This window comes from Anabrus simplex, chromosome X, assembly GCF_040414725.1.
Source record: "Anabrus simplex isolate iqAnaSimp1 chromosome X, ASM4041472v1, whole genome shotgun sequence".
NCBI lineage: Eukaryota > Metazoa > Arthropoda > Insecta > Orthoptera > Tettigoniidae > Anabrus > Anabrus simplex.
In genome coordinates, this window is record NC_090279.1 from 111,373,746 (window position 1) to 111,384,645 (window position 10,900).

The following is a 10,900-nucleotide window of genomic DNA, read 5'->3' on the forward strand; positions in this document are numbered from 1 at the left end:
GCAACTCAACAAATTCTTGCGATTTAAAATCTTAGTCAGGAAGGGCATCCGGCTGTAAAACAATAGTTCGTGATACAGCGAATTAAAATCTTAGTTCTTGCACTAATATCGAACATGCATCGCAAAAGCGAGAGTGTTCAGGTTTAGACTTGAATACATACTACTGTTTATAGTACGATGTTGTAGAACACTGCATTGCAATCAAAACACTGTTTAGAAAAAGAAAAAAAATTCTTTCTGAACATGAGCTAGACAATAACATACTTACGAATTTAATCAACACCTACTCTTATTTCTTCTTCTAGAGGAAGGAGTAGGAGGAGGAGAATGTGATACCTAAACTAGAATCGAACACCGCACTCGATACTACATATGATCAGAACATTAATTGATGTGTTCAAAACACTAGATAAGTGATCAAGACTAGATTCGAACACTGTACCCGATACTACATATGATCAGAACATCAGTAGATGTGTTTACAACATGTCTGGGGTATACCTTTGTTCTAAGAAAAAAATTAGGTTTAGACTTGAATACATACTACTGTTTATAGTACGATGTTGTAGAACTGCATTGCAACCAATCACTTTTGGGAAAAAAATAAAATCTGTTCTCAACATACTTACCGAACTAGATGATAACATACTTTCAAATTTAATCAACACCTACTCTTATTTCTTCTTCGAGAGGAAGGAGTAGGAGGAGGAGAATGTAATACCAAAACTAGATTCGAACACTCCACTCGATACTACATATGATCAGAACATTAACTGATGTGTTCAAAACACTAGATAAGTGATCAAGACTAGATTCGAACACTGTACCCGATACTACATATGATCAGAACATCAGTAGATGTGTTTACAACATGTCTGGGGTATACCTTTGTTCTAAGAAAAAAATTAGGTTTAGACTTGAAAACATACTACTGTTTATAGAGCGATGTTGTAGAACACTGCAATGCAATCAAACACTGGTTAGAAAAAAAAAATTCTCTTCTGAACATAAGCTAGACAATAACATACTTTCAAATTTAATCAACACCTACTCTTATTTCTTCTTCGAGAGGAAGGAGTAGGAGGAGGAGAATGTAATACCTAAACTAAAATAAAAGAATATGTTAATTCTACATTATTTATTTTATATTATTTACTACAACTAATTTTAGAGTCCTTCTTAGATCTTCACATCGGACATTGCAACAGTATAATCATCTACTTCTTGAGATGTCGATGTGCCTAAAAAGTACGAAAATATATAGATGTAGCGTGGAAGTACTTGTGATGATAGGATATAGAAAAGTAAGTTAATTTGTTAACAGGTAACCCAGCTAAAGACCTTTACTGCCTAGCGTAAAAGCAAATGTGATAATAGGATATCGAAAGGACAAGTCACCTAGCCTATAGTTGCAACGTGCAGAAGAAACCAAGTTTCAGCCTATTAAGGCCAGCATGTAAGATTAAAGAGAGCAACTATTCATCAATAGAGATTAGACTAAATTCACGATACTGGGAAGAAACCGAGTTTCAGCTGATTAAGGTCAGACATGGTCGTGAGTTTTTAAAAGCAAACAGAAAGAGATAAATGTTCTATACCTAACAAAGTCGAAGCACTCTTGTTGTTAAAAAATATAGTAACTCAATATCCTTTCCTCTAGTCGCAAAGAAAAAAACGAAAATTTAATTACTAACGATTAACCAGCATGTGAGATTAAAGAGAGCAACTATTCATCAATAGAGATTAGACTAAATTCGCGATGCTCGGAAGAAACCGAGTTTCAGCCTATTAAGGTCAGTCATGGTCGTGAGTTTGAAGTTACAAGAATAACTACCTTCTTGTCTACACCTTCTAATCCTCTAATCGTAAAATTCTAAAAAACAATGAAGGTTACAAAAGATACTTGGTTTGTTAACAGGTAACCCAGCTAAAGACCTTTACTGCCTAGCGTAAAAGCAAATGTGATAATAGGATATCGAAAGGACAAGTCACCTACCCTAGAGTTGCAACGTGCAGAAGAAACCAAGTTTCAGCCTATAAAGGCCAGCATGTAAGATTAAAGAGAGCAACTATTCATCAATAGAGATTAGACTAAAATCGCGATGCTGGGAAGAAACTGAGTTTCAGCTGATTAAGGTCAGACATGGTCGTGAGTTTTTAAAAGCAAACAGAAAGAGATAAATGTTCTATACCTAACAAAGTCGAAGCACACTTGTTGTTAAAAAATATAGTAACTCAATATCCTTTCCTCTAGTCGCAAAGAAAAAACGAAAATTTAATTACTAACGATTAACCAGCATGTGAGATTAAAGAGAGCAACTATTCATCAATAGAGATTAGACTAAATTCGCGATGCTCGGAAGAAACCGAGTTTCAGCCTATTAAGGTCAGTCATGGTCGTGAGTTTGAAGTTACAAGAATAACTACCTCCTTGTCTACACCTTCTAATCCTCTAATCGTAAAATGCTAAAAAACAATGAAGGTTACAAAAGATACTTGGTTTGTTAACAGGTAACCCAGCTAAAGACCTTTACTGCCTAGCGTAAAAGCAAATGTGATAATAGGATATCGAAAGGACAAGTCACCTAGCCTAGAGTTGCAACGTGCAGAAGAAACCAAGTTTCAGCCTATTAAGGCCAGCATGTAAGATTAAAGAGAGCAACTATTCATCAATAGAGATTAGACTAAATTCACTATGCTGGGAAGAAACCGAGTTTCAGCTGATTAAGGTCAGACATGGTCGTGAGTTTTTAAAAGCAAACAGAAAGAGATAAATGTTCTATACCTAACAAAGTCGAAGCACTCTTGTTGTTAAAAAATACAGTAACTCAATATCCTTTCCTCTAGTCGCAAAGAAAAAAACGAAAATTTAATTACTAACGATTAACCAGCATGTGAGATTAAAGAGAGCAACTATTCATCAATAGAGATTAGACTAAATTCGCGATGCTCGGAAGAAACCGAGTTTCAGCCTATTAAGGTCAGTCATGGTCGTGAGTTTGAAGTTACAAGAATAACTACCTCCTTGTCTACACCTCCTAATCCTCTAATCGTAAAATGCTAAAAAACAATTAAGGTTACAAGAGAACGTAAACATATAAGATCGATAGAAAAAGTTCGAAACATACCTTAAAATGCACGCGCAGCAAACTGTTACTCGGAAGAATAAAATGCGTACTTTCGAACGGTACCTAAAAAGAACAAACATATATGAATGTAGATGTCTATTACCTAGCGTAGAAATTGCTTCGCAAACAGTAACTAACAGTTCTAGCTTACCTTAAGATAAAGGCTGAAGAATAATATTCGCAGCAGACAGTACTTAGATGAGGTTGTGCATGTGGTAAACGCATACTGAGAACTGTGAGGAGCACTTCACGCAGACTGTAGCGACTAAATATGCTCCTTATCACCAAGCGGATATCAAAATTGCTGACAACTGCAGTACAGTCGGAACGAAGTGTTTATGCAACAAGAGCTTTCCTGTAGTCCCGCAGGCTGATGTATTTAAGCCGGAATCGAACCTCCTGTTGATGCCGAGGTGCCAGAATTTAAGAGTTCGAGCCTTGGAAAGTTAGCGCGCGATCCTCGACTTCTCGACGGTACTAAGCTACATACGCGGTATTCCTTACCTGTAGGCACTTAAAGGTATTGAGCTAAAACTACATTTAGCTAGATCATGTAATGACGATCGCGCAAGCCCCTCGCCTAGCATTTGCTATTTTTTTTACAGCTTCCAGTTCGAACTCGCTATCTTCCGAAGTAGCGAGAATGATTGAAGAGTGTTGAGGGTGATTCATTTGTCGGATGGAGGCGTTAAGCTATGTGCAGGCTTCTTCGGTAGGAGTAGGCTATGTCGGGACATCTAGTTATCGATTTAAAAATCCTAGTCAGGAAGGGTACGCGATTCAAATCCTGGCAACTTATGCCGTCAGGAAGGGCATCCGGCTAGATCATGTAATGACGATCGCGCAGGTACCTCGCCTAGCATTTGCTATTTTTTACAGCTTCCAGTTCGAACCCACTATCTTCCGAAGTAGTGAGAATGATTGAAGAGTGTTTGAGGGTGATTCATTTGTTGGATGGAGGCGTTAAGCTGTGTGCAGGCTTCTTCGGTAGGAGTAGGCTATGTCGGGACATCTAGTTATCGATTTAAAATCCTAGTCAGGAAGGGCAACCGGTCGTATAAAACTATGGTGTATGATCTAAGAGGCGGGGAGTGCAAAAAAAAAAGCTAGCATTAAGTAAGGGCTGTTGATAGGGGGTGTTAAACCTTGTGCAGACTCCTTCGAAAATGATTTTTGAGTACAAGAGTGTTGAGGGTGATTCATTTGTCGGATGGAGGCAATAAGCCTTGTGCAGGCTTCTTCGGTAGGAGTAGGCTATGTTGCAATGTTCGGAAGAAAACAAGTTTCAGCCTACTGAAGTCGGACATTGTCGTGAGGGGTTTGAGTTCAGCTCGAGAAGCTGCTAATAATTTTGATGCGAACTGTACGCGTGTGGCAGACTTCGTTCCCTGCTGAGGCAAACACATTCCAGCGAGCCGGATGCAGCTTGCGTGCGCGTGTGTAGGCATGCTTCAAAAACACATCCCAGAATATTTTTTCCTCGTTCTAGAGTCTGTTACCCTTCCTGATGTAACAAGCCTAGGATTTATTTATTAGACTGCACTTGGCTAGAAATAGCTACATGAAATTATTATATAGAAAGAGATTTGCTAGCTCCTACAGTTTGGTTTAGTGTACCTGCCTCTCACCCGGCAGTCTCGGGTTCGATTCTCTTGGGGGATAAAAAATATGTTTTACAGAGTTTAAATCGCAAGAATTTGTTGAGTTGCCCTTCCTGACGCAAAACTAGCAGTATCTAGCCTCTTACATCATACACTATTGTTTTCGACCGGTTGCCCTTCCTGACAACTCGGATTAAGAATCTGTTTTACAACTCGAGAATCGGGGATTTACAGCTAGATGCACTTCTTAGATTTTAAATCACGAACTATTGTTTTACAGCTGGATGCCCTTCCTGACTAAGATTTTAAATCGCAAGAATTTGTTGAGTCGCCCTTCCTGATGCAAAACTGGCAGTATCTAGCCTCTCACATCATACACTATGGTTTTCGACCGGCTGTCCTTCCTGACGTCAAAGAACTCGGATTAAGAATCTGTCGAGAATCGTGGGATTTACAGCTAGATGTACTTCTTAGATTTTAAATCGCTGTATCGCGAACTATTGTTTTACAGCCGGATACCCTTCCTGACTAAGATTTTTAAATCACAAGAATTTGTTGAGTTGTCCTTCCTGATGCAAAACTGGCAGTATCTAGCCTCTTCCATCATACCCTATGGTTTTCGACCGGTTGCCCTTCCTAACGCTGAAAGACCAGGATTTAGCCAGTTACCCTTCCTGATGTAACAAGACTAGGACTGCACTTGGCTAGAAATAGCCACACGAAATTATTATATAGAAAGAGAATTGCTGGGCGGATGACAGCTGTCAGAAAAGCATATAAGTTTGTAAAGCACGTGGAATTTACCGCCACCGGGCAGCACTGTTCTCTCTGGATTAAAAGCTTTGTTTCCAAACAAGAGCGCGTGGAATTTGCCGCCACCGGGCAGCACGGTGATTAAAGATGGCGGATGACAGCTGTCAGAAAAGCACATGGGTTTGTAAAGCACGTGGAATTTACCGCCACCGGGCAGCACGGTGATTAAAGATGGCGGATGATAGCTGTCAAAAAAGCGCATAGGTTTGTTTCCAAACAAGAGCATTTAGAATTTGCCGCCACCACATAGAGTGTAGCACTGAGGTTTGTGATGCAAGATGGCGGATGACAGCTGTCAGAAAACAGCACGTGAATTTGTTTCCAAACAAGAGCACGTGGAATTTATCGCCACTACATAGAGTGCAGCACTGAGGTTTGTGATGCAAGATGGCGGATGACGTACCACATTTCAAAGGTAAGTAGCTAAAGAGGGCAGCATGGTGCTCCAAGATGGCGGATGACAGCTGCACGTGGCTTTGTTTCCAAACAAGAGCACGTGGAATTTGCCGTCACTACATAGAGTGCAGCACTGAGGTTTCGGATGCAAGATGGCGGATGACGTACCACATTTCAAAGGTAAGTAGCTAAAGAGGGCAGCTTGGTGCTCAAAGATGGCGGATGACAGCTGCACGTAGCTTTGTTTCCAAACAAGAGCACGTGGAATTTGCCGTCACTACATAGAGTGCAGCACTGAGGTTTCGGATGCAAGATGGCGGATGACGTACCACATTTCAAAGGTAAGTAGCTAAAGAGGGCAGCACGATGCTCAAAGATGGCGGATGACAGCTGCACGTGGCTGTCAAAAAGCACGTGGATGTGTTTATCTCGAGCTAGTGAGGTTAAGTTGGTAGCACTAAGGTTTAGGCCCGCCAAGATGGCAGCACTGCCGATGACAGGTGACGCAAGAGGGCAGCACAGTGTTTAAAGATGGCAGATGACAGCTGTCAAAAAGCACGTGGCTGTCAAAAAGCACGTGGCTTTGTTTATCTCGCGCTAGTTAGGTTAAGTTGGTACCACTAAGGTTTAGGCCCGTCAAGATAGCAGCACTGCCGATGACAGGTGATGAATTTACATCTAAAGAGGGCAGCACTGTGTTTAAAAATGGCGGATGACAGCTGTCAAAAAAGCACGTGGCTTTGTTTACCTCGCGCTAGTGAGGTTAAGTTGGTACCACTAAGGTTTAGGCCCGTCAAGATGGCAGCACTGCCGATTACAGGTGATGAATTTACATCTAAAGAAGGCAGCACTGTGCTCTATAGATTAAAGATGGCGGATGACAGCTGTCAAAAAAGCATGTGGCTTTGTATACCTCGCGCTAGTTAGGTTAAGTTGGTACCACTAAGGTTTAGGCCCATCAAGATGGCAGCACTGCCGATGACAGGTGACGCAAGAGGGCAGCACAGTGTTTAAAGATGGCGGATGACAGCTGTCAAAAAGCACGTGGCTGTCAAAAAGCACGTGGCTTTGTTTATCTCGCGCTAGTTAGGTTAAGTTGGTACCACTAAGGTTTAGGCCCGTCAAGATGGCAGTACTGAGGTTAGCGATGCGTTGTTGTCTGTCAAAAAGCACGTGGCTGTCAAGAAACACGTGGCTTTGTTTACCTCATGCTAGTTAGGTTAAGTTGGCACTAGTGAGGTTTAGGCCCGTCAAGATTGCAGTACTGAGGTTAGCGATGCGTTGTTGTCTGTCAAAAAGCACGTGGCTATCAAAAAACACGTGGCTTTGTTTACCTCATGCTAGTTAGGTTAAGTTGGCACTAGTGAGGTTTAGGCCCGTCAAGATGGGAGCAGTGAAGTTAGCGATGCGTTGTTGTCGATGACAGCTGTCAAAAAGCACGTGGCTTTGTTTACAAATTCAAATCTCCGGCCAAAATTCAAATTTCCCGCCAAAATTAAAATTTTCCGCCAGAATTCAAATTTCCCGCGCCGCGCGAGGAGGTGGAGGCCGCAGAACCATCCAATTATACTACTAACGTTATCACGGAGATTCACAAAGGAACACACGCTACTATTGTTTATTCTTCTCCACTCTCTAGTGCGTATTCAAGGCGCGTTAAATGCCCACCGCTACGTGCAGCATGTGCTGCGGCCGGTGGCACTCCCGTACCTTCAGGGGCTGCCCAATGCTCTGTTTCAGCAGGATAATGCCCGCCCACACACTGCTCGCATCTCCCAACAGGCTTTACGAGGTGTACAGATGCTTCCGTGACCAGCGTACTCTCCGGATCTCTCACCAATCGAACACGTGTGGGATCTCATTGGACGCCGTTTGCAAACTCTGCCCCAGCCTCGTACGAACGACCAACTGTGGCAAATGTTTGACAGAGAATGGAGAACGATCCCTCAGGACACCATCCGCACTCTTATTGACTCTGTACCTCGACGTGTTTCTGCGTGCATCGCCGCTCGCGGTGGTCCTACATCCTACTGAGTCGATGCCGTGCGCATTGTGTAACCTGCATATCGGTTTGAAATAAACATCAATTATTCGTCCGTGCCGTCTCTGTTTTTTCCCAAACTTTCATCCCTTTCGAACCACTCCTTCTTGGTGTTGCATTTTCTCTGTACGTCAGTGTATATTCCATTTTCTAAAAAAATTAAAACGCAATTAAAATAAAAGGGAGAACCAGTATTTTAAACTGAAATTTTCATTAAGATGAAATGAAGCTGACATTAACATTAACTTGGAAATCTCATAACTAATAACATTAAATTACTCAATTACATTACCTTAAAGCACAGAAAGATAGGGATTTTTGTTTGAAAAAATTGGTTGCAACCAAAAACCTAGGAACGATAACTCTAGGAAATTATTTCATGGAAATTCATTTAAAATATAAAATAGTCAGAGTATTACAGTATGCGGGCCCTCGATATAAATACTGTTTAAAATTGAAATTTGCTACACCACTAACAAATAAGAGTATATTCGTAAAAAGCACACACAATAACACACGTACAATAGGCTAATAAATCAGTGCCTCCAACCGCGAATGAAATGTACATAAATTAACGAAACCAGAATAAATTATAATAAACAAAGGAGGAAAACTATCCCAACTAAACAAAAATATCAATGGAAAAGATACAATATACGTTCCCACTTAATAACAGAACACGGAAGCACACAACACGAGTGACATTTACCGACGCCAAGCCATCATCCCATTATAATCATCAAAGCCACCAAAATGTAATCATCGAATCCATCAGATAAGAAAGGGATGACAGTAGTATAATTGGGTGTTTCGGCCGCCTCCTCCCGCGGGAAATTTGAATTCTGGCGGGAAATTTGAATTTTTGGCGGGAAATTTGAATTTTGGCGGGAGATTTGAATTTGTAAACAAAGCCACGTGCTTTTTGACAGCTGTCATCGACAACAACGCATCGCTAACCTCACTGCTGCCATCTTGACGGGCCTAAACCTCACTAGTACCAACTTAACCTAACTAGCATGAGGTAAACAAACCCACGTGTTTTTGACAGCCACGTGCTTTTTGACAGACAACAACGCATCGCTAACCTCAGTACTGCCATCTTGACGGGCCTAAACCTCAGTAGTGCCAACTTAACCTCACTAGCGCGAGGTAAACAAAGCCACGTGTTTTTTGACAGCCACGTGCTTTTTGACAGATTTGTAAACAAAGCCACGTGCTTTTTGACAGACAACAACGCATCGCTAACCTCAGTACTGCCATCTTGACGGGAATAAACCTCGGTGGTACCAACTTAACCTAACTAGCGTGTGGTAAACAAAGCCACGTGCTTTTTGACAGCCACGTGCTTTTTTGACAGCTGTCATCCGCCATCTTTAAACTACAGAGCGCGGTGCTGCCCTCTTTAATTCGTCACCTGTCATCGGCAGTGCTGCCATCTTGGCGGGCCTAAACCTCAGTGCTACCACCTTAACCTCACTAGCTCGAGATAAACAAATCCACGTGCAGCTGTCATCCGCCATCTTTAATCTATAGAGCACAGTGCTGCCCTCTTTAGCTACTTACCTTTGAAATGTGGTGGCGGATAATTTGAAAAATGCTTTTTGACAGCAGCCATCTTTGAGCACCGTGCTGCCCTCTTAAACAAACTCACGTGCTTTTTTCTGACAGCTATCATCCGCCATCTTGCATCACAAACCTCAGTGCTGCACTCTTTAGCTAGATACCTTTGAAATGTGGTGGCGGCAATTTGAAAAATTCTACATTCTCTTGTTTGGAAACAAACCCATGCGCTTTTTTGACAGCTATCATCCGCCATCTTTAATCTAGAGAGCACCGTGCTGCCCTCTTTAGCTACTTACCTTTGAAATGTGGTGGCGGCAAATTCCACGTGCTCTTGTTTGGAAACAAAGCTATGTGCTTTTTGACAGCTGACATCCGTCATCTTTAATCTGTAGAGCACAGTGCTGCCCTCTTTATCGTAGTAGATGTAAATTCGTCACAGCTGTCATCCGCAGTGCTGCCATCTTAACGGGCCTAAACCTTAGTGCTACAACTTAACCTCACTAGCGCGAGATAAACAAATCCACGTGCTTTTTTGACAGCTGTCATCCACCATCTTTAATCCATAGAGCACAGTGGTGCCCTCTTTAGCTACTTACCTTTGAAATGTGGTGGCGGATAATTTGAAAAATGCTTTTTGATAGCAGCCATCTTTGAGCACCGTGCTGCCCTCTTTAGCTAGATACCTGCGGTGGCAGGCAATTCCACATGACAGCAGCCATCTTTAATCAAGAGGGCACCGTGCTGCCCTCTATGTGGTGGCGGAAATTTGAAAAATTCTACATGCTCTTGTTTGGAAAAAAACTCACGTGCTTTTTTCTGACAGCTGTCATCCGCCATCTTGCATCACAAACCTCAGTGCTGCGCTCTTTAGCTAGATACCTTTGAAATGTGGTGGCGGCAATTTGAAAAAATTCTATGTGCTCTTGTTTAGTAAACAAAGCCACGTGCTTTTTTGACAGCTGTCATCCACCATCTTTAATCAATAGAGCACTGTGCTGCTATCATGCGGGCAATTTCGTCAGCTGTCATCCGCCATCTTTAATCTACAGAGCACCGTGCTGCTCTCTGTAGTAGCGGGCAATTTGAAAAGTTCTGTTAGCTGTCATCCGCCATCTTTAATCAAGAGAGTACCGTGCTGCCATCGTTAGCTAGATACCTTTGAAATGTGGTGGCGGCAAATTGAAAAATTCCACGTGCTCTTGTTTAGTAAACAAACTCACGCGCTTTTTGTCAGCTGTCATCCGCCATCTTTAATCTATAGAGCTCAGTGCTACACTCTTTAGGTACACACCTTTGAAATATGGTGGCGGATAATTTAAAAAGAAAAATTCTACATCAGCCATCTCTCAACGCTAATT

General features: G+C 41.9%; 1 long non-coding RNA gene across 1 annotated transcript; it reads right to left on the reverse strand.

Annotated features, from left to right (window-relative positions):
- Positions 1-1,141: 1,141 nt before the first annotated feature.
- Positions 1,142-3,368, reverse strand: LOC137503100 (uncharacterized). The gene is made up of 3 exons (XR_011019048.1): positions 3,280-3,368; positions 3,129-3,191; positions 1,142-1,241 (listed from the first exon to the last, which is right to left on the reverse strand). It is a non-coding gene; the product is annotated as an uncharacterized lncRNA (long non-coding RNA).
- Positions 3,369-10,900: the final 7,532 nt, after the last annotated feature.